The 25,276-nt window shown below is 39.6% G+C and overlaps 1 protein-coding gene across 1 annotated transcript in view; it reads right to left on the bottom strand.

The window, feature by feature from the left end:
* Positions 1-25,276, bottom strand: part of LOC136863257 (RNA-binding protein with serine-rich domain 1-A) — a 142,123-nt gene that overhangs the window by 17,281 nt on the left and 99,566 nt on the right. The gene's annotated exons all lie outside the window — the stretch shown is intronic.

The following is a 25,276-nucleotide window of genomic DNA, read 5'->3' as shown; positions in this document are numbered from 1 at the left end:
GGTCTAGAAAGCCAAGAATAATGGCTGAGAGGATTCGTCGTGCTGACCACATGACACCTCATAATCTGCAGGCCACCGGGCTGAACAGCAGTCACTTGGTAGGCCATGGGGTTTGGCTTTGTTCTACACTAACACCCAGTTGAACTTCGTGCTATTTAAAAACCAAGAATAGTGCTCGCATCCTTCAATATTCGCAGTGTAGTAAAGTTATTATGAATTTTACTTTGTTCTACACTAACAGATTAGTCTAGTATAAAATTTATCCTCTCTTACAGGGGTTCTGCCATATTATTTGTGAAAAAGGAACCATACAAGGAACTTTTAGTGAAGTGATTTATGTACCTATGTTACTTTTTTGCTGATTTGAGACATGAACAAAAATGCTGTTGTGAACCCCCTAAAAGTTTTGTCATGAGCCGCCACTGGCTTTACCTATCCTTTCCACATCATCTATATCTTCACTGAAGTTAATTTTCATTCTGTTTTGGATGACTTCCACAACTGTGTAAATTGTCATCACTTTGTCCTCTCCTTTTTCTTCCGGCACTCCATATATAAATAAGCATTTCTTCCTGCATTCCTGGCTACTGTCTTCTATTTCTGCCTTCAGCTTCACCACCTCTTCTTCCATATTTCTTATTTTCTCTTTGAGTGACACAATTTCTCTCTCATCATTTCCCACTTTGGTCATTATTTCGTCTGTTTTTTCTTGGGTCCATTGCCTCATATTTTTGAACTCCTTCACTTGTTCCTGAATCATATTTTTAAACTGCACCAATAGGCATACTTCTTCCGCAACGTCCTTTACCACCTTCATTATGAACTCCACATCTTCCCAGCTTATGTTGCCACTGGAAGTCAGGCCGGGGCTTACTTCAACGCCCCCTATAACTAGCAGTACCCTAATCACCGCTACCACCAATATCACCTCACCCTTCAATCTTATTTCCACTTTACCTCCTTCTCTTTTGGCGGTTTCCTTCTTCCTTCTCCCCTGCCATCTTCCGATAACTACTGTAACCGATATTGTTCCACACCAATCATCTTCCTCTTCACTCTCGTCTTCCCTCTTGCATTCACCACTCACACTCCACTTCCGCTCTACCGGCACACTCGACCCAGCACGTCCGCACCCGATGCTTGTTTAGACTAGACTGAGCTCAGTAAATTAATTGTTATGTTGTTTATTTAAACAATATTAGAACATCAGATTTCCTCTTCGTCATTCATATTTACATACCATACATAAAATAGTAATGAAATATTTATGCTGAAGCTGACAAGTCATTATGTCTTCAAAAGCACCAGAAATATCCGTACTTATTACAAGTGGCCCTGCAGAAGGAAACTTTATTTACTATTATTTTATTTTTACTAATTTTTATTAGTTCTGCTGATGTTTCATATTTCTGTGAAGAAGACAAAAGAATGGCTGAGGGAGGCAGGTGTAGGGTCTGTGGGTGTGAGTGGGCATTCGGGAGTATGAGGAAAGAGATAATTAGGCTTTTAACGGAGGACAGGAATGAAGGTAGGTCTCCCTCAATCAATGTACAGGATAGGCTAGGAAGGCAAGAGGGAGCGGAAGGAAGGGGAGAAGTTGTGGAAGACAGGTGGGCTAATGTTTAAAGGGGAAGAAAAATGAGGGATAAGGGTTTTCCTCAGGGAGTGGGCCCAGGAGACGTATCGATGAGGAATCAGTAGAGAAATGTTACAGAGAAGGTACAAGGCAAGAGGAAATGGAACAGTAGGAAAGGGAAACGTAGAGTAGAGGATAGGAAGAAGAAAGTGGAACAGGGTTGAGAGAGAGAGAGAGAGAGAGAGAGAGAGAAGGAGGAGGAAGTACGTTCTGCAGACATCAGGAATGATTAAAGGGATGTGGAGAAGAGAGGATCTAATAAGCTGGGTGGGGTTGAGGCTCTGGTCATGGGCGACTCTATTGTTAGGCACGGGGGGGGGGGGGGGGGGGGGAGAGAGGGGTATGGAGGAGGGTAAGGAGAAGATGGTAATTTTTCACATTGGTACCAAAAATGTAAGGCAAGCAACAAAGTTGCAGATTTATGGGATCTGGTTATGACAATGCAGGAGAAGTTTAAGGGAGCAGAGGGGGAGTATTCAGACTGGTAAAAGAAGAAATTGTAAGCTATGAAAAAGTTAAGGATGAGAAACATGAAATTCTGGGTGTAAGACTCATCTCTGTAGGTAACGGACAACTTGATGTTTTTGGGGGTTTACGGACCTGATAAGGGTGATGCTGATGAATTATTTTATAAGATACTTAGCTATGTGGTGAATGACACAGAAAGGAATGTTACTGCAGTGGGTGATCTTAATTTACTAAATGTTAACTGGGAAGGTAATGTGAATGACAGAAAGCATGACCAGCAAAAGGTAAATAAATTAATCTGAGAAAGACAGCTGAATCAGGAGTCTATACAGAATATTAAGTGAAAGATTGTATAAGTTATCACAAAGTTGTTTTTATGATAGTTAAAAATAAATGCAATAGAGAGGAAGGTTGTAAAAGGAGGACTATTAGGCAATACCACATTGTTGATAAAGAGACACATAGAGGACTTTAAAAAAAGTAATTATGATCAGTGGAAAATGGTAAATAACAATGAAAACAAGTAATGAACATAGGTTTTCGTGGCTCATTGTATCAACGTAAAGAAATAAATGTGTAACTGGATTAAAGCCACTCTATATATATTTATTTAATGAAGCTGAACAGTCTATGAGATGAGTTTATAGCAACTGCTGAAGAGAGTGAAACGAGGTATGCACTTTTAAATGGTGGTAAGGAATGAGAAAGACCAATTATATTATAACAGAGAAATAAAGTGATTAAAGAAGGGGTGCAGGTTAGAAAGAATCAGTGGGGTAGGCTGTGGATAGTACGGTCATGACTTCCACATTCCTTCAAATTTATTTGCTCACTGTCGGAGGCAGAAATTCACATGCCCTGTGGAAGGCCAATGCAATTTGGCTGAAAGCTCGGCCTCATTAAATAAATATATATAAAGTGGCTTTAATCCAGTTACACATTTACTTATTTCTTTATGTTAACATGAAATCAGTCTATGGGATGGGTTTATAGCTACTGCTGAAGAGTGTGAAATGAGGTATGCACTTTTAAATGGTGATTAAGAATGGGAAAGACCCATTATATTATAAGAAACAGAGGGATTAAGGAGGGTCTGCAGGTTAGAAAGAAATAAGAGTTAGGAATGGTTGTGGAAGTAAGGGGAGATTGAAGGAAATTACCAAAAAAATGAATTTAGCAAAGAAGTCAAATGGCAAATGTTGTGAAATGGAGGGATGTGGGATATGGAATGAAAAGTCGGGTTGCAAGTTTCACCAGGAGGAAAAGTCCTCTTTGTTCAAATTATTGTGTCGATGGGGGTAAAAGTACCTCATGGGGATCACAGTAAGTACTGAGGTGTTAATAAGGGAAGATCTTCATTGGGGTAATCAAATTAATGAGGTTGTAAATACAGGATACACATCTCGTCACATGATTATGATGGTATTTAGTTGTTGTAGTAAGGATGTAAAGGAGAGGGTGTATAAGTCTCTCGTAAGACCCAAATTCGAGTAAGTTTCCAGTGTACGGGATCCACACCGGCATTACTTGATACAAGAACTGGAAAAGATCCAAAGGAAAGCAGCACAATTTGTTCTTGGTGATTTCTGAGAACAGATGATAATAAATAATGTTATTTGCTTTACATCCCACCAACTACATTTACGGCTTTTTGGAGACGCAGAGGTGCCAAAATTTAGTCCCGCAGGAGTTCTTTTACGTGCCAGTAAATCTACCCTACACGAGGCTGACGTATTTGATCACCTATAAATACCACCGGACTGAGCCAGGATCGAACCTGCCAAGTTGGGGTCAGAAAGCCAGCGCCTCAACTGTCTGAGCCACTCAGCCCGGCTTCTGACAAAAGAATAATGTTACAAAACTGTCACAAACTTTGGGCTGGGAACACTTAGGATTAAGGAAGCGAGCTGCTTGACTCAGTGGTACGTTCCGAGTTGTCAGCGGAGAGATGATTGCCTCCATAACGTAACAGTTAACACTATTAGCTGCCATTCTCAGAAGCCCGGGTTTGATTACATATACTGCCAGAAATTTAAGAATAGCAGGAGGGTTGGTATGTGGTTAAAATGTTACATGCAGCTCACCTTCATTGGGGGTGTGCCTGAAAAGAGCAAGGTGGTGTAATTCTCTGTCAGTGCTAGACAGGAAAGGAGTGAGGACATCATTAAGATAAGTTCCAAATTTCAAATATTTAAGGATTTAAACAGAATTTAAACATAAATGTTTATATATTTCCGAGTGTGATTTGATAGAATCTGAGTTTGTTCTTTCAAGAACAAAACATGTCATTCAATTTTAAATTGTTTTTTTTAGGTATAATTCTGTTATGTTTTCTTTTTTAAGTAGTCTCTAAATTTATTTATTGATAAATTAGTTTTGACAGACTGAAGAACCTAACAGTTATAAATTAGTATGATTAAGTCACTTGTTGATTTTTCCTGATGTGGAATTTTTAGTTAAATGTGTTCTGATAAGTCATGTGACTTAACACGTTCCTCACGGTTCGGGTCACCATGTGTCCCGGAGCATGTTACTTTTATCCGTCGGTGCAAAACTTCCCAAAATTGTGTAGTAAGTAACTACGTCCTAGTTACAAATTTCCGATAACTAATGGCAACAGTGTTCTTATTGAAGTAAGGGATTGAGGCATACTGCTAGTTCTGAACAGCTCACCGGTGACCTGAAGGAATTCTTCTGCACCTTCCATTCACATTGATTCGGGTCACCCTGTGTTCGGATTGTTGTCTCACCTATATTTTTACGCAGGAATCACTTAGCATAGTTACGGTGAATGAAGCTTGCAATGTTGCCACCTTCAGATAGCAGATTGTTGTTTAATACGAGGAGTACCACCCTTCTGATGATGATGATGAAGCTTGTTGTTTAAGGGGGCCTAACATCTAGGTCATCGGCCCCTAATGGTATGAAATGTAATGACAATTTAAAGGTCCAAAATTCATCCACTGACCAGAATTCAAAATGTGATGATGAAGAATGAATATGAATTTAAAATAATCACTGGATCTAACTCACAATACTGAAAGTTTAAAAAAATTCCAAAATCGATCTTCTGACTAGAATTCAAAAAGGTGACGATGAACAATGATTATGAACTTAAAACAATCAGTGGATCTGATTCGCAATGCCCCATCTTCCAAGAAACTATCTTAAAACAATAGTATTACTGACCAAGGGACTGGTTCAAAAGCACAATCCTAAATCAGTGATGCTTGTTGTCTAATGGGGTCCAAGATCCAGGTCAATGGCTGCTCATTATGGTACTTATCGCTAGTAAAGTAAAACCAGTAAAGTAGTGTTCCAAACATCATGGTACCACTCACAAGCATTGTACGTTGCATAGGTAATGCAGACCTATGGTGTTTCTCACATAATGGCACCACTTAAAGACAACGCAAACCCATGATGTATACTAATCACAGGCACCGATATTCCCTTGGTGTTCCTCACGTAGTAGGTACTAATCACAGGCAATGCACAGATTCATGGTGTTTGTCACATAATGGTACTAATCACGGGCAATGTAAGCCCACGGTGTTCCGCACATAGTGATACTAATCACAGGTACTGTAAACCCACAGTGCCGCTACTAATCACAAACCTATTGTGCACCTAACATAGTGGTAATACTCGCAAGTAAAGGCAACCCATGGTGTTTCCCACGTGATGGTACTAATCACAAGCAGTTTCATGGTTCTAATTCAATAATCCCTTGGTCACCCCTTTTACTCGCTTCTTACAACAGGCAGGGCATACCGTAGGTGTATTCTTCGTCTGCATCCCCCACCAACAGGGGGTAGGGATAGAGAGAAAGAGTGAAAAAAGAAGGCATCCGTTACTTTGAAAAATGAACTAACGGACGAAGAAAGGCAACGGCCACGCAGGTCGTGAAAATGAACGACTCCCTAGGCCCAGAATGCCACTGGGGTCAGAAAAGAACAAGAGTTGACTAAGGGAGGTCAGACAGAACAGATGAAAATGAGGAGCCTGGCACAAGTAAGAAGAAGCAATGCCAGGACTGAGCTAAGGACCCTGTGGTCGCCAATCCACGCTTCCAAGTTGAGAGCCCTGGGGGCCGTATCACCCTTCCGATATCTCGTGTAATCTATTCCTTTCTACATTGCTCTCAGGTAATGGAATATAACTTCAGATTTTTATTTATTGGAGTAGTTATTGACATGTTAATTATCTTCTGTAGATAATATTTACAAGCAAGGTCACGTCCTTTTTTTTTTTTTTTTAGGCACGGAACCTATAGATTCTGACGCACTTGTGGCACGAAAAGAAAGAGCTTTAGGACGACACTGGATCCCGGATGAATAGCTCATTATTTGGAACAAAGTGATGACAGTGATGGTGATTTCTCTCCAGGATCTGAAGACGATCCTACGTACAACCTCCAAGATAGTGACTCCTCTCCTGACTCAGACAGTGACTCTGAAGCAGGTGGGTCAGCTATTTACGGGGACGAAACTCTAAGTGATACCTCTCCAAGTCTGATTGTTGGTGATGACGATGTAAGTAATGACGATGTGCCAAGGTGGGGTCCAATAGGGGGGCATGACATTGGATACCCATTTTCTTTTTTGACACACAAGAGAACATTGTGACTAATTTCGATAGACATTCTCACATTTATAACGTGTTTGTAACACAGCAAATTATGCAGGCTATGGTAACTGAAACAAACAGACTTGCTGCACAAAAGTTAGCAAAGTGTCCGCCGAAGAAAGGGGGGCAGTTACCCAAATGGATTGATACCATGAAGGAAGAAATCGCCAAGTTTTTGGGGATATTACTTTTTATGGGATTAAATTTTGTTCCTGAACTTCCACATTATTGGTCGAAGAACCATTTATATGAGAATACGGTAATAATAGCCACTATGGCTTGTGAATGCTTCCTAGCTTTGCTCTCCTGTTGGCATTTGTGTGATAATGAAGCCCCTAGGGAGGGAAATGAAAGAGTGTACAAAGTTAAATCTCTAGTAGACCAGCTTCAGGAAAATTTTCAGAATGCCTTAACCTCTGGGCAGAGGCATATTTTACGGGCTACTGGGTCTACCAGCGATAGCCCAGGATAATTACATTAAATATAAATAACACTTTATTACAGTTTCAACAGAGCATTCAAACAATTGTGACATTCATGCGTATTCTTCTTTATCGAAATACATTTTGGTTGTGGATAGTGAACGCCGCAATGCTGTAGAAACCACGACCGGAGAGTGGAAGCCTTACACCCCTCTCTCCATCTCCTTGCACCCAAACTCGTTCAGTGCAGGCCCAGCACTGAAAGCGAGCCAATGAGCCACGCTGCCACTAGAGCTTGCAGTTTCTTACCTAGATAAAAGCATTTAATACAACAAATAGCCTACAAAAATGTACATTATCGCACTCATAGAAGTGAATATGTTTTAGAAGTTGTTGTATTTTTGATCTGTGATTTGTTTAAGTGTACAAGTTGAAGAATTTTTTAATTTTACTTATAGTTATACTTTTAACTGTGTCAACTTTGGTTTTGTAAGAAGATGATGGAACGGACACCTTTGGGGGCTTTATAAATGAAGATGATGATGCTTGTTGTTTAAAGGAGCGTAACATCTAGGTCATCGGCCCCTAATGGTACGAAATGAGACGAAATGTTATGACAATTTAAAAATTCATAATCCTCCACTGACCAGAATTCCAAAAAGGTGAGGACAAAGAATGAATGGATGGATATGAAGTTAAAACAATCAGTGGATCCGACCCGCAATGCCCCACATTCCCAGAAACTAGCGTTAAACAATAGTATTACTGACCAAGGGACTGCTTCTAAAGTACAATACTGAATGGTATTTGTCATGTTGAGGTACTAATCAAAAGTAGCGTAGACTCACGGTATTCCACACATTATGGTACTATTCACAGGTAATTTAATGCGCACATGTAACACAGACCTATGGTGTTTTGCACATTGTAGCGCTATTTACAGGCAACGTAAACCTATGGCGTTCCTCACGTAAGTGGACTAACCACAGGGACCCACACTATTCTGTGGTGTTCCTCACATATTGGATACTAAGCATAGGCAAGGTAGAACCATGGTGTCACCATAAAATATGAAGTTAAAACAATCAGTGGATCCAACCCGCAATGCCTGGAAAGAACTGGAAAAAATCCAAAGAAAATCAGCTCGATTAGTTCTCGATGATTTCCAACAAAAGAGTAGCATTACAAAAATGTTGCAAAGTTTGGGCTGGGAAGACTTGGGAGAAAGAAGACGAGCTGCTGGACTAAGTGTATTGAATGTCAGATTGGTGACACAAAGCTGGGACAGGTAGATAATTTTAAGTATTTAGGATGTGTGTTCTCCCAGGATTTAATATAGTAAGTGAGATTGAATCAAGGTGTAGTAAAGCTAATGCAGTGAGCTCCCAGTTGCGATCAACAGTGTTCTCTAAGAAGGATATCAGCTCCCGGACGAAACTATCTTTACATCGTCTGTTCTCAGACCAACTTTGCTTTACGGAAGCGAAAGCTAGGTGGACTCAGGATACTTATTCATAAGTTAGAAGTAACAGACATGAAAGTAGCATGAATGATTGCTGGTACAAACAGGTGGGAACAATGGCAGTAGGGTACTTGGAATGAGGAGTTAAAGTCTAATTTAGGAATTAACTCGATGGATGAAGCTGTACCCATAAACCGGCTTCGGTGGTGGAGTCTTGTGAGGCGAATGGAGAAGGGCAGGTTACCGAGGAGAATAATGGACTCTGTTATGGAGGGTAAGAGGTAGAGGGAGACCAAGATGATGATGGTTAGACTCAGTTTCTAATGATTTAAATATAAGAGGTATAGAACTAAATGCGGCCACAGAACTAGCTGCTAATAGAGGATTGTGGCGACGTTTAGTAAATTCACAGAGGCTTGCAGCCTGAACGCTGAAAGGCATAATGGTCTATAATGATAATGTATTGTACCAGGAATGCCTAAGGCCTGGAACATAGTTTTTTAATTAACAAAGTATTTGCAACGGAACGGCGCGAACACCTGCCTACAGCGCGCAATTTAATGGGACGACACAGAGCTACGGAACAAAGAGTGAGACGCCAGTCTAGCATGAGTAATCGGTGAGTGTGGACGCGTGGTGTAGTGCATGCCGAGATACATGGTGGGAGTAGAACAGTACCGGGCCACTAATAGGAAGTGGCAGTGGAAGCAGAGGAAAGAGTCCAAGAATGGTTTGGTAAAAAAAAAATAGAAGAGATGGCAAAGATGGGTGAGGCAGTTCTGGTAGCAGCAGTGTTAGATGTGCTTCTGGTCATTGGGGGGGGGGTTGGATTTAAACCCCGGCACGAATACCAGTGGCAACTTCAGCTTGGAAGATTTGGCACCACTGAAGGTGTTAGTGAAGGAAATCATACAGGAAACCTGCCCTTGGGACCAGGTGAAAGAAATAAAGGATATGATGAAAGAGCAGACAAAGGAGATAGGGAATATGAAGAAATGGATAGAAGCCAAGACAGAAGAATCGATTAACAGAACGTATAGTAATGAGAAAGAAATAGAGCTGTTAAGAGAGAAAGTAAAATATCTAGAAGAGGATGTGTTGATGATGAAGAAGCAAGCAGAAGTGTGCAGCCAGGAGAGGATGAAGAAATCTATGTTTGTATATGGTGTGCAAGAAGATGAGAAGGAAAGCAAGGTGGACATTGTTTGTAAGGTGGTAGAGATCATACAGAATAAGATGAAGATAAATTTTAGTGAAGTAGATATAGACGATGTGAAAAGAATGGGGAAAGCAAAAAGTTGCAGACCAATTAGAGTAAAGTTACTGTCTACCCTAATGGCAGAAATAGTGTTAAGAAAAGCCAATAATTTACAAGGGCAGAGAGTATGGGTTAAGAGAGACATGGGTAAGGAAGGAAGTGAAAATATGAAAACTCTGAATAAACATCTTTGGAGAGTGAGACAACAAAGCGCACATAAGGGGGCAGAGGCTAGTAGTGTCAAATGGAAAATGGTTTAGAGAGTTTTCAGTGTCAAGATTGAAAGCGATGGACAATCACGGCAGTACGGAGGTGGAAGTGAGGGCAGTGCAAGATGGAAGGAAGGTCGCAGAACCAAATCCGGATAGAGTGGAGCGAAGCGAGCAGAACAACCCAGGAGGAAGTGGGCAGCACAGTGCGGATCTAGAAGAAGAGAGTCGAGAAGTGGTGAGTGAGGGAGAATCAAAAGAATCGTTAAGTGCAGAGTGCAGTTGTCAATAGAACCATAAAGGAGGTGAGAGGCGTGACGAACAGAAAGGTAAAGCAGTTATGAACAAAGGAAGAAGAAGTACGAGTCTAAAAGACTTGTGGGGTAAAATGAATAAAGGTATGGAGGATACGGAGGGAAGAGCATGACAAAAAATGTAAAAAAAAAAAAAAAAAGGCGAATTGGAAACGGAGAGTGAGACGGCTATAGTAACAAGAGGTAAGATTAGGGGAGGTAATTTGGAAGGGGGAGAGGGTAAGCCATAACTAAATTAGAAAATAGGATTTGTGAATACTGAAGGGCTATTAGGCAAATTAGGCAATAAAAAGGTTAAAGAAGTAGTAGAAAGTTACTATATTGTGGCACCCTTGGAGACTTGGCTTGAAATAGGGAAAGAGATAACATGGGAAGGGTTTGTGGTTAAATATAAATACAAAAGAAAGGAGAGGAATAAGGGACGGACCCCAGGAGGAATAGTTCTTCTAATAAAGGAAGAAATTAGTGAACTTCTAGAGGATATTGAGACAGAGATGCAAGAGGTTATCTGGATTAGATTTAATATGGGGAGGGATAAGGAAAGGGTTAAGAAGATTAGTTTAGCATTCACATATTGCCATCCTAGGAGTTCTTTATACACAAATAAGTGTTTTTTTGAAGAGTTATTGGTGGATATTAGCATGATAAGAGAGAAGTTTGCAGAAGAAGATGATATGTTGTTTTTTGGAGACTGGAATGCGGAATAGGAACAGAGCCCAGTTTATAGTAGGGGAGAAGGAAAGTTAATGACAAAAGGTGGAAGAAGTGAAGATAAAGGCACAAATAGTTCTGGTGAGAAACTCCTAGAAATGTGTGCAGCGGGGAATTTATATATTGTAAATGGATGGAAGGAGGGCGATAGTACTGGGAAAATGATATGTTTCAGAGCAGGGAGGAAGCATGATTGACATAGTATTAAGCTCGAAAGATTTGGTAGAGTAAATAGTAAGGATGGAATTAGGAGACTGGATTGAATTACAGCACTTTCCAGTGTGGATATTGCTAAAAAACAGGGAAGGGAGGCACGAAAAGAAAGAGGTTAAGAAGAATGATGAGCTAGGGAGAGTGGATATTAAATATAAATGGACAGAGAAAGCAGAACGGGAATGGGATAAGATAGTAAAAGAAGAGTTACAATTACTAAGGTATGGAAGGGAGGTCGCGTTGGAGGAAAATAACATAGATACAGCTTTGGAATAACTTCTGAATCCAATCAAGAGTATAGCCCAGATTGAAAACGGTAGGAGAAAAAAAAACGAGAGGGGGAATAATGGTTTAATAACGATGTTATTTGCTTTACGTCCCACTAACTACTTTTATGGTTTTTGGAGACGCCGAGGTGCCGGAATTTTGTCCCGCAGGAGATCTTTTACATGCCAGTAAATCTACTGACATGAGGCTGATGTATTTGAGCACCTTCAAATACCACCAGACTGAGCCAGGATCGAACCTGCCAAACTGGGGTCAGAAGGCCAGCGCCTCAACCGTCTGAGCCACTCAGCCCGGCAAGAAGAAGAATGGTTTAGTGAAGAGTGTGAGGTAATGCAAAAGAGGGTTTTAGGCGGGTTAGGAGAGTATAGAATAAAGGCGGGAGCTCAGAAATAGAAGTTTTCTGTAACCTAAGGAGAGAATACAAAAGAAAAATCCATGAAATAAAAAAATGAACAATTATAGGGGTATATCTCTGTTAGATTCCCCTAAGTAAAATTTATACAGGGGTTTTAGCTAATAGTATATGTAAATGGGCAGAAAGGAATGCAGTTTTGTCAGATTACCAAGGGGGATTTAGAAAAAGAATGGTAGACAATATAATGATAGTGAAGACGATTTTAGAGAAATACTTGAGTATAAGAGGCAAGGTGTATGTAGCAGCAATTGACTTTGAAAAAGCATTCAATAATGGAGGTGCTTTAATAAAGAAATTGGGTAGGTTGGGGGTTTTGGAGAAGATGATACGTGCAGTTGAGGCAATATACAAAGTGGTCAGGTGCTGTGTAAAATTGGAGGAAAACAGGTTGAGTAGGCCCATAGTCTATGGTGGGCTTAAAACAATGATGCAAATTATCTCCGTTATTGTTTATTTTATTTATCAATGAAATTTTTGATGGACATGGGGGAACAACTGGACGGTACTGATGATTAATGGGTTGGAGATACCGGGATTGATTTTTGCAGACGATATGATTTTGCCGATATTAATCACAGGTGGGATGCAGAGAAGCTTAAATACAGTGTTGGAATATGCAAAGAAATGGGACTAGAAAATTAATGAACAAATCTAAGTGTTAGTAATGCAGAAACATGCATACATACATACATACATACATTATCATTATAGACTGTTATGCCTTTCAACGTTCAGTCTGCAAGCCTCTGAGAATTAACTAAACGTCGCCACAATCCTTGACTTGCAACAAGTGTTGTGGCCTCATTTAGTTCTATACCTCTTATCTTTAAATCGTTACAAACCGAGCCTAACCATCATCGTCTTGGTCTCCCTCTACTTCTCTTACCCTCCATAGCAGAGTCCATTATTCTCCTAGGTAATCTATCCTCCACCATTCGCCTCACATGACCCCACCACCGAAGCCGGTTTATGCGTACAGCTTCATCCGTCAAGTTCATTCCTAAATTAGTCTTTACCTTCTCATTCCGAGTACCCTCCTGCCATTGTTCCCACCCGTTTGTACCAGCAATCATTCTTGCTACTTTCATGTCTGTTACTTCTAACTTATGAATAAGATATCCTGGGTCCACCCAGCTTTCGCTCCCGTACAGCAAAGTTGGTCTGAAAACAGACCGATGCAAAGTTAGTTTCATCTGGGAGCTGACTTCCTTCTCACAGAATACTGCTGATCACAACTGCGAGCTCACTGCATTAGCTTTACTACACCTTGATTCAATCTCACTTACTAGTTGGGAGAAGATCAATTTGGCTTCAGAAGAAATGTAGGAACACGTGAAGCAATCCTGACTTTACGTCTGATCTTAGAGGATCGAATTAAGAAGGACAAGCCCACGTACATGGCGTTCGTAGATCTAGAAAAGGCATTCGATAATGTTGATTGGACCAAGTTATTTATGATTCTGAAGATGATAGGGATCAGATACCGAGAACGAAGAATTATCTACAATCTGTATAAAAATCAGTCTGCAGTGATAAGAATCGAGGGCTTTGAAAAAGAAGCAGCAATCCAGAAAGGAGTGAGGCAAGGCTGCAGTTTGTCCCCTCTCCTTTTCAATGTTTACATAGAACAGGCAATAAAGGAAATCAAAGAGAAATTTGGGAAGGGAATCACAGTCCAAGGAGAGGAAATCAAAACCTTGAGATTTGCCGATGATATTGTTATTTGTCTTGGGTAAGGAGTACAAGATGAAAATAAATAAGTCCAAAACAAAAGTAATGGAGTGCAGTCGAACGAAGGCAGGTGATGTAAGAAATATTAGATTAGAAAATGAAGTCCTAAAGGAAGTAGATGAATATTGTTACTTGGGTAGTAAAATAACTAACGATGGCAGAAGTAAGGACGACATAAAATGCAGACTAGCACAAGCAAGGAAGAGCTTTCTTAAGAAAAGAAATTTGCTCACTTCAAACATTGATATCGGAATTAGAAAGATGTTTTTGAAGACTTTCGTGTGGAGCGTGGCGTTGTATGGAAGTGAAACATAGACGATAACTAGCTCAGAAAGAAAGAGAATAGAAGCTTTTGAAATGTGGTGTTACAGAAGAATGCTGAAGGTGAGATGGATAGATCGAATCACGAATGAAGAGATACTGAATCAAATTGGAGAGAGGAGATCGATTTGGTTAAATTTGACGAGAAGAAGAGATAGAATGATAGGACACATCTTAGACACCCAGGACTTGTTCAGATGGTTTTTGAAGGAAGTGTAGGTGGTAAGAACGGTAGGGGTAGACCAAGGTATGAATATGACAAGCAGATTAGAGCAGATGTAGGATGCAATAGTTACGTAGAAGTGAAAAGGTTAGCACAGGATAGAGTGGCATGGAGAGCTGCATCAAACCAGTCTATGGACTGATGACTCAAACAACAACAACAACAACAACAACAACAACAACGACAACAACAACAACAACATATTACCATCCTGGGAGAACACACAACCTAAATACTTGAAATTATCGACCTGTTCTAGCTTTGTATCACCAATCTGACATTCAATTCTGTTGAATTTCTTACCTACTGACATCAATTTAGTCTTTGAGAGGCTAATTTTCATACCATACTCATTGCACCTATCTTCAAGTTCCAAGATATTAGACTGCAGGCTTTCGGCACAATCTGCCATTAAGGCCAAGTCGTCAGCATAGGCCAAACTGCTTACTACATTTCCACCTAACTGAATCCCTCCCTGCCATTTTATACCTTTCAGCAGATGATCCTTGTAAACTACGAACAGCAAATGTGAAAGATAACAGCCTTGTCTAACCCCTGTAAGTACCCTGAACCAAGAACTCATTCTACCATCAATTCTCACTGAACCCCAATTGTCAACATAAATGCCTTTGATTGATTTCAATAATCTACCTTGTCATATGCTTTCTCTAGATCTACGAAACATAAACACAACTGCCTATTCCTCTCGTAGCATTTTTCAATTACCTGGCGCATACTGAAAATCTGATCCTGACAGCCGCACTGTGGTCTGAAACCACACTGGTTTTCATCCAACTTCCTCTCAACTACTGATCGCACCCTCCCTTCCAAGATGCCAGTGAATACTCTGCCTGGTATACTAATCAATGAGATATCTCAATAGTTGCTCCAATCCTTCCTGTTCCCTTGCTTATAGATAGGTGCAATTACTGCTTTTGTCCAATCTGAAGGTACCTTACCAACACTCCACACTAATTTTACTACTTTATGAAGCCATTTCATCCCTGCCTTCCCACTATACTTCACCATTTCAGGTCTAATTTCATCTATTCCTGCTGCCTTATGACAATGGAGTTTATTTACCATCCTTTCCACTTCCTCAAGCATAATTTCACCTACATCATTTTCCTCCTCCCCATGAGCTTGGCTGTTTGCAACACCACCAGGATGATTTCCTTTTACATTGAGAAGATGTTCAAAATATTCCCTCCACCTCTCCAGTGATTCCCTGGGATCTATTATGAGCTCACCCGAATTCCTCAAAACACTGTTCATTTCCTTTTTCCCTCCCTTCCTAAGATTCTTTATTACTGTCCAGAAAGGTTTCCCTGCTGCTTGACCTAGCCTTTCAAGGTTATTACCAAAATCTTCCCATGACTTCTTTTTTGAATCAACAACTATTTGTTTCACTCTGTTTCTTTCATCTACGTACAAATCCCTGTCTGCCTCGGCCCTTGTTTGGAGCCATTTCTGATAAGCCTTCTTTTTACGTTTACAGGCTGCTCTCACTTCATCATTCCACCAAGATGTTCGCCTTTTCCCATCTTTACACAGAGTTGTTTCTAGGCATTCCCTGGCTGTTTCTACTACAGCATCCCTGTATGCCACCCATTCACTTTCTATATCCTGAACATGCTTACTGTCTACTATTCGAAACTTCTCACTAATCATATCCATGTACTTCTGTCTAATTTCCTCGTCCTGGAGATTTTCTACCCTTATTCGTTTGCAAACAGATTTCGTAAAGGAAGAAAAAAAAAGAAATGACTTGGATGGTGCAGGGGGAACAAGTAAACAAATTGGAATATCTAGGAGTGATTTTTAACAGAAAAGGGACATGGGAGGATCAAATCAAAAGAGCGAGAAGTAAAGGGATGGCAGCCTTAGCCTCAGTTAAAAATTTAACTGCCAAATTTCCAGGAATTAGCTACAAAACTCTGAGGTTAGTCTTGAGATCGGTTGTATTTGGTAGGATAATGTATAGGGTGGAAGTACGGGGGATGGAGGAAAAGAGAGTATACTTAAGACAAATTGTTAGTAATTTTTGCAAGGCTGTGATGGGGCTCCATCAGTGCACAGCACATGCGGGGGTGGAATTAATGTGTGGGGAAGATATAGAGGTGGAGTGTGTGATAAGAGTAGTTAAATATTGGATGAATTTGAAAAAAGAGGAAGGGGGGAGGGTGCTCCAGGCCGCGTACAAGCAACAAAAGAAGAGTAAGTATAAGGGATGCTGGTTAGAAAAAATTAAACAATAGAAAGAAACTAGAGGGCAGGTGGTGCTTTTGAGGAGGATTGGAGATGTACAATGGCAGAAATTGATAAAAGAGTGTAGGCAAATAGGACCACTTAATTTTGTAAATAAAGTAATGGAAGTGACAGAGCTAAATATTAGGAACATAGATTGGTTAAACAGAGGAGGGTTACTATGGTGGTTGATGGGGATATACAAGAATAAGGAATGGTTAAAGGGTAGAGATAAGACATTATATGTATTATGCGGGACTGTAGGCAATGATCTACATATAATAGGTAACTGTAAGGATACGGTAAAGGTAAGAAATAAACTGTTGAGTGCAAAAAGCCGAGCACTATTAGAAAAAGGGGATGAGCAGAAAATTGTAAGGTGGATAATCAGAGAATGGGAGTACAGAGGGGAGTTAAACAGGTATCTATGCTCGGTAAAGAGAATTTGTGAAATAAAGTTACAAGAGGAATGTTCATAGAAAGAAAGGATAAAGAGTTAAGGGTGCAAAGTGAAAATGAATTGGAGGGGTGTGTAAGAGTGATAAGCAAGTCTTTTAGAGATTAAGGGCCGATTGCAGAAACGATGACTTAGTTTTAAGCCTTAGGCAACATCTACCTAAACAACGTCTAAATCAAACATGATCTTCCATTGGATAAAGTGTTCAGCCGGTTTTTTAACTAGACATCATTTAAAGTTTCAATATTGGTTCGAAAATGGAGATAGAAGTATCTTTCATGCAACTCTTTGCTTGTCGCAACCAATGAAATTCGTCGGAGCGCGCGCGCCGAACACCAGTCAGCTGTTTGTCTTTCTACACATTACTCAAATATGGCTAAGCATGAGAATGACTTGCCCGCAGATAAGCGTATCGCTTTCGGTGGAAATTAAATCTCATATTATTATTGACACTAAAGCGACACGCTACTGTACAGGGAAGTGTAGCTTTGATTATAGCGTTGTTACAGTGAGTATAATCTACTCATAAATACGGTAGTTTTGACGAAGGGAAGATGAAGTAATAGCAATGTGTAACAGTGTGCGTTGTATGGGCCATATATATGTAGCTTGCATTCTGGAGAGCGTAGGTTCGAAATGCATCATCGGCAGCCTGAAGATTGTTTTCCGTAGTTTCCCTATTTTTACACCAGGCAAATACTAGGGCTGTTATTATGGCCACGGCTCTTCTTCCCCAGTCCTCTTTAAACAATAATCATCACCATTACTAGCCTTTTCCTATCTGATAGTAGCCAAAAATGTATACGATTATATACATAAGAACCACATACAACCTAAGTGAATCCCTCCTGTCTGATGTACATATGTGACAACCCCCTTACGATCAGAACATGTAATTCTGATATGTATGTAGTCGAAGTGACCTATAATACCAATAAAATTACTCCCTGTATATAGTAAAATATATCGGTTGCCAGGAATTGTATTCAAGATGACAGTTACCAGATTGTCCCTTTGTCAGTCTCAGGAATCAAGTCTCTTGAAAAGCGAAACCTTATTTTAAGAACTATCTCCCCGTACATGTCAAATGAATTGCTGCGATTTAGCAGTGGGAGACCCACAGAGAGGCCGTCGGACTAACCTTTCTTCCCAGAATCGTCTCAACATGATAATACAAATTACATTTTTCATGGTACATAACCTCTGATTGTGATTCACTCCTCTCATTTGAGGTTAAACAGTGCTCTCGGCAGTGTTTAAACATGACCGGTTGAACATCGGTTTTAGACAGTGTCTAAGTGATAAATAACATGTCTGCAATGTGGCAGCCATACTTAGGCATTGTTTAACCGTAGACATCGTCTAAACACCGTTTTTGCAATCGGCCCTAAGATTTATAGTAGAGTTGATTAATGCGGTTAAGTGTGAAATGTGAGTGCTGGCTGGTTATTTTGGAGTGTTAAAACTGGAGATACAATGAAAAGGTGGAAGGCGAGTGAAGTGTAATTAAGATGGGGACGTGGTTACAAAGTGTAATTGTGGAAGGTTTAATTGAGAGGGACAGAGCATGTTATTATTGTTACGGCATACCATGGAAGTAAGAATGAACTAACAGTGGTAAACAAGTTAGAGAATGGGAGTCATGATGTAACTTCTGCTGCACAAGTGAACTGGAATTTACCTGAGAGTAGCTCAGTACATAATCAATATTAGGAAATGCTAAGTCAGTAGGTGATCGGGTTGGCACATTCGCTGAGGATGGCGAAATGTGAAGTCAGCGGATATGGAAAGCAGAGCTCTGTTGAAATAAGTGTGTGTATAGGAGAGAGATTAAGGGGTAGGGTTAGAGTTAGGCATTTTACTGGTAATTTAGTGTATTTGATTATTATTATTATTATTTTATTAATATTATTATTATATTGTTTTTATTAATTCAATGGAGATGATAGAAGTGGCATGCAGGGACTGAGGATGACTACTGTGGTGACACTCAATATGGGGCGTCACGTTTCCGGAGTATCCGATGAACCTCATGGCATTTCCAAGGAGTCTCGTGTTTCCTTTGTGTTTGTGATTTTTTCCATATAAGACATTATTATTATCATTATTACTATCATTATTTTGTTTTGGTCATGTAATCTGGCAGTAGAACAAGTATCTGGGCTAAATGCCTGTAATGTTCAATAAATGTTCAAGGTTCACAAGAGTGAGAGAGATAGCTACGTCACCGGCTATGACGCAGTCATCACGTGTCGCTGACTCGCTTGTCTAGAATGTACTGGAAACTTTTTTTGTATCTCCTAAACCCTTGAAGATACAGAAAAATGAAGTACTTCATCATGAAGCCCACTATTTAACACTGAAAATTACACCATATGACTTTCTGACATGTCGTGCGAATGAATGCCATCTAGCACGTATTTTCTTGTTTGCCTATATCAAATTCAGCTTTTTACTGTAGTCACTTCTTACAACGAAAGTTTTTAAATCGTTCAATATCACATGGTAATATAGATACGCTAGCTGAAACAATTCTTTTACTTTTTCAGTCATTCCATTTCCTTGTAAATTAAAATGATCGAATTCAATAAAACTTGCAGTTGGTGCGACCTATTTCTAGAGCATAACGCCTACCCAAACGTAACTTCAAATAACAGGCTTTGAGTGGCACGTCTTTGAGACTAAAGCGATATTTATAGACGTGTTACTGTCAGGGTTAAACAACAGAATGTCAAAATTTCACATAAATCGACCCACAGATTATGGCGATATTGAGTTGAGAAGAAATCACATTTTTCACAAGCTAAGAGCAGCTGACCTCGACTTTGCGTATAAAAAGAGGGACATTAGAGAGATATAGCCAGTTACAAATTGCAACTCAACCATAACAGATCGTCATACTGTCGCCGTGTACAGGTCGTGAACCTGGAAACTTCGCCGTGCATTATGTTATACTAATCGTTGTACTTGTAAAAATTTCAAAAGTGCATCGGAACTTAGAAAAATCCAGCATGTCAAGACGAACATTTCTTGGTAATAGCTCGGGACTTATAAAATTTCAGCATGTGTTAAGGCAAACTTAAACATTTGACAGTAATAGTTCGGAACTTATAATATTCTTTAAATCTCTGAACTTAGCAATTTGTAACAGAGAGTGAACAAAGGCTGTCTTACTTGTGAACAGTGATATAAGATAACCAAGTGAATCTTTAGGTTATTTTATAACAAATTCGGGAAATATTAACTCAACTGAAAGGAAATAATACATATTATCTCCTTAATATTTGTGTCTTGAACAATTAGGAACATTCAAACTATGTCTTTCGTGTGTGGTTAGGTAACTGAATTTGCACTTCATAACACAACAATCTTTAGTCCTCATATTTTATTTTCAATCAAATACAGTGAGCTTTAGAAAAACAGTGGCATTACTTACCTGTGTAAATAGGGTGAATTATTAAGAAACTGTGCTTTGAACTGTGTTCTCAAGGTAGAATTTTCTGGACTTTGTTTATTTGAACTGTGCTTCGAAACCCTAACTATTTCAAATTGTGCTTTTATTTCAAAGTGTATTTCTAGCTAGTCAAGTTATCTTTGTTCAGAACTGTGCTTCTCATTTCAAACTTTACATGATAGACTGTGATTCGAACTGTGATACTAAGTACTGTTTATTAGTGATTTACTTAATCAAATCGTGCTATTTCGACACTCACAATTTAAACTGTCAATTGAACTTTCTCATGTCAGCACAATTTACTAAGTGACACCAGAAATCTTGACTGAGTGTTTAACCCTCATATCAACCTGATGCCTGATACAACGTGGGATTAAACGTAGTACATCGTGGAAGATGGTATGTGGTGCTATGGTGGACATCACGACACCGACAGAGTTCCCAAATGCTGTTCGCTGAACTGCATTCACCAGTTCCAGTATGAAAAATGATTCAGCTGATGTGAGTGCATTTAACATCAAACTTTTGAACTGCAAAGACAGCAATTACTTTTAACAAATTTTTTGAAGTCATTCACTTCATTTCAAAGTGCTAAATAAGACTAGTCAGTTACAAAGTCATACTAGACTTCCTAAAATAGTAACTTTTTAAGTGCTAATCAAAAAATACTTTAGAAATTTCAAGTGATAATTCTATAAAAATACTCTAGAAATTTCAAGTGATAATACTAGAAAAGACTTTAGGTATTCCAAATAATAATTTTAGAAAGACTTTAGGTTTTCAAGTGATATTTCTAAAAAGACTCTAGGAAATTATGAAGCAATATTTATTTAATGAGGAAGACTGATTGATTTACAAATTTTATTTGTCACAAGCATTTATCAGGATTCTTAACATTGCGTACAACATGCAATAATAAATACAACAGGAGAGAGTTACAATTACTATTTCGCATTAGAAATCTGAAATTAAAGAGGTTATTTATTAATCATATCAGTTAGATAAATTCAATCTTAGAAAAATAACATCTATTATTTTGCACTGCAAACTTCTTTCTCTGTACCGGCTCCTAAGAACTGAACACTACCTAAGACCATTCTCATGCTCCTTTTCCTGTGACTTTTCCTGGTACAAAGAGTAATAGTAATAGATGGCGCCCGAACTTAAAAGGGTCTAGATCGGAGCCACACCAAGCAAAGTTAATAGTAATAGATAGCGCCAGTGTGCATAGGCGTAGACTGGAGCTACAGAATACACTAAGTACAGTTGTAGTAAATGCGCCAAACATTTAAGGATCGTGATTGGAATCACGGCAAGAAACATAATTGATGGCATTTAATATTTTTTGTCTTGAACGGAGTAACATCAAACTTATAATAAAATCCAGACATTCAAGTGTGCTTAAGTTTTACGAATTTAATTATTTTCAAGGCGTCTTTTGAAACAACAAGACTTGCATTGAACTGTGTTAACAGATCAACATATACATTCTTCTGGTAAAACTTAGAATAATTTCATCATCATGGATAACCTCATAGCCGCCATCAAAGCACTTACGCTTAGCATTAACTGAGCTGTTTCCATTCGGTGTGCAACGAAGGTAAACACAGGCACCATTGGCTCTTTCTGAGGAATCAGAAAATCTTTGCAATTGTATACTGGCACTCACGCAATCTGCTGTTATCCTCCATGGCATATGAATTTTGTTTAGTTCAGGGAGTTGCTTGTGAATTTCTGTCCATCGTGTTTGAAGTTTAATTGTAGTTGAGTCTCCTGAAATATTGGATGGCGTTCCTTGGTACGTTGGTTAGGCACTGGAATTCCAAAAAAATACTGTAGCACCCAACAACAAGTCTATCTCCCTAGGTTGGTGGAAATTTGGATCAGCAAGATGAATATCAGTGGGTAGTTGCCAATCTTTGTGATGTATTCTTGATGAAGGAAGTGGACCAGTAATCCGACCCAACACAGAACATACAATGTGTCTATTGTAAGTACCAACTCTAGATGCAATTTGCATATGACAAAGGTGAGAGGATTCCATAGCCTGTACGTTACTAATGCCATTAATGGGCAGGGTATGGTGACAAAGTTTGACACCCAAACAGTCAACCAAATATTGTGACACAAAATTAATTTGTGAAGTGCTAACAGGGCTCGACATTGGTGAAGTCAACCGTCAATACCCTTAATACTGACTACAGCAGTAGACAGTAATACATCATTCTGAGGTTAAGTACTCCTAACTAAATAATATGACTGATGGTGAAAAAACATATCTGAGGAGGCACCACGGCGATCCGTGGTATGTTCGAAGTGTAACATTGTGTGATGTCCTCTATTGCAGTTTCTGCAGTTCCCTGATTTGAAGTCACTAACTTTGTGGTCTTTTCTTAGGCAATTGTAGCATAGGTTATGTTCTCTTACAAGGTTAGCACGGACATTCACATCAAAGTTTCTGAATTTGACATATTTTTAAAGGGCATGAAATGAATTACACAACACACATGGGGGATATGCTATGACAAAGGATTTCCGTGGTCCCCTTAAGCTAGAACTGTGCTTCACATCATCCTGAATCACAGTACCAGTCTTGCTTGCTGAAACAATCTCCAGTGTTTGACAATTACTCTCCAAGAAATGAACCAAGTCTTTCAATCTGAGGTGCAATTCACTTGAAGTACTGTTCTCCCATTGTTTCCTGAGGTTGAGACAATTGTGATCCAATAATAAATGTGATAGTATGATTTCATGCAAAGGCGTTTTGATTTTTAAAGCTTCAATGGCATTTAAGTTGCTACAGAGCTGATGTATTAAGAATCGTAACACTTTAGGTGAATCGAGTTTTGCACTGGGTCGAACGTATTCCTTTATGTGCAGATCAGAAATGAGTCTAGGGTTGTGTTATTGATTCCAAATGGACTCCCATGCAAAATTATCTTGCAACACAGGTAGATTCTCAAAGAGACGGTGTGGTTCACCTGACAAGCACGACAGCAAATAGTAGTATCTTTGAACATCAGTAAGAGTCATTGTTTATGATCAATGCTTCAAATATATCATAAAAATGCATAAAAACCTGCAAGTTATCACAGAACTTAGGTAGTGAGATTGTTGGAAGTTTTACTACGCTTCTAATGTCGACACTCTTGTTGTTTATGGATTGAGGGGGAGATGTAGCAAAATTGTCGAACAAAGTTTCTATTTCTGATTCTATCTTCAAACATAAGTCTTCAAACGTTGCTCTATCCACATCATGTAACACATCTTCGGGATCGTCAATTTCTAGCTGTGTTCGAATATCATTATAATCACCTATCGTCCTCGACAATAACTTTCTCCTAACCTTAACATCATTAAGATTGTCACCCTCTTTAACAGCATTTACAAATGAGCTTAAACGAGTCACATGTGATTTGCTGACAGCATGTTTCTCTATCAATACATGTTTGTCATTGCTATCCATATTGGTCCAGGTATCAAGGAATGAGGATAGGTAAAACCAGACTGTACTCATCACATATCCAGCAATGATGTGAATCTGCTTTGACATTGCTTATCTCTCCATGACGATTTATGGTTTTCACCAAGGAATGTTCTGCATCTCTCGTTGTCTCGTACAGCTAATCTGCCGCCACCCATATTCTCGGAAGTTCACTAGCACTTGCACTACATCGCAGATATGCAGTTACGGTGTCTTACACGGCCGGTGTTTTCGTTCAATATTTACGAACATTCCTATACTCTAGCTAAGCAGCCCAATTCTTAATCACCAGCCAGTCTCGTACACTAATTCATAAGCGTCACTTAAGTAAGTCGTAGCACTTCGTCATGTACTGTAACACGTTTGTACGTACCAGTAATACACAGCATGGCATTCTCTGTTAATCATATTACATCCGGGGCAGAGGACCATAATTATAATGTTGGTGCTATACAACATTCTTTCTGGTGGAAACAGACAATGACCGAGCTCGATAGCTGCAGTCGCTTAAGTGCGGCCAGTATCCAGTAATCGGGAGATAGTGGGTTCGAGCCCCACTGTCGGCAGCCCTGAAGATGGTTTTCCGTGGTTTCCCATTTTCACACCAGGCAGATGCCGGGGCTGTGCCTTAGTTGGGGCCACGGCCGCTTCCTTCCATTTCCTGGGCCTTTCCTACCCCATCGTTGCCGTAAGACATATCTGTGTTGGTGCGACGTTAAGCAAAAAAAAAAAAAAAAAAGAAACAGACAATGAGCAGTGTAATGGGGGGGGGGGGGGGAGGAGGGTGTATGGATAATGGGTTGTGAATGATATTTTAGGTAATGTACTTTGACAATGGCAACTTTTTTTCTTAAAGCTATTTGTTCGGGGTGTCGACCCATGTGGATCTTTTGCCCTTACTGGCACCATATTGTATGAACCTGCGTGTAATTGGAATGGCGGTAGTGTGGAATGTTGTGTGTGAGCAAAGGAAGATTAAGGATGTCACAAACACCCAGTCCCCTGGCCAAGGATATTAATCATTACAATTAAAACCCCTGACCCGGCTGGGAATCGAACCTGGGGCCGCCGGATGATAGGTGGACGCGTTGCCCCCTATACCGTGGGGCCAGACAAAAAACAATGGCAATATAGTTAACAATGTGAATAATGACAAATGTATGCTAAATCAAATACGGATCTGACTAGCCGTTGAATAAAAGATCGATGACTACATAAAAAGACTATACAGGATAGGCCACAAAGTAAATTGTTACAAAAAAGAATAAAGTATCGTAAGGCACTTATCCAAGGCAAAAATGGGAACAGTAAAGGGCATATAATTAGAGATCGAA

Source organism: Anabrus simplex, chromosome 2 (assembly GCF_040414725.1).
Source record: "Anabrus simplex isolate iqAnaSimp1 chromosome 2, ASM4041472v1, whole genome shotgun sequence".
Taxonomy (NCBI): domain Eukaryota; kingdom Metazoa; phylum Arthropoda; class Insecta; order Orthoptera; family Tettigoniidae; genus Anabrus; species Anabrus simplex.
Note: the sequence above shows the minus strand (reverse complement) of the source record. Positions and strands in the feature narration are given on the sequence as shown.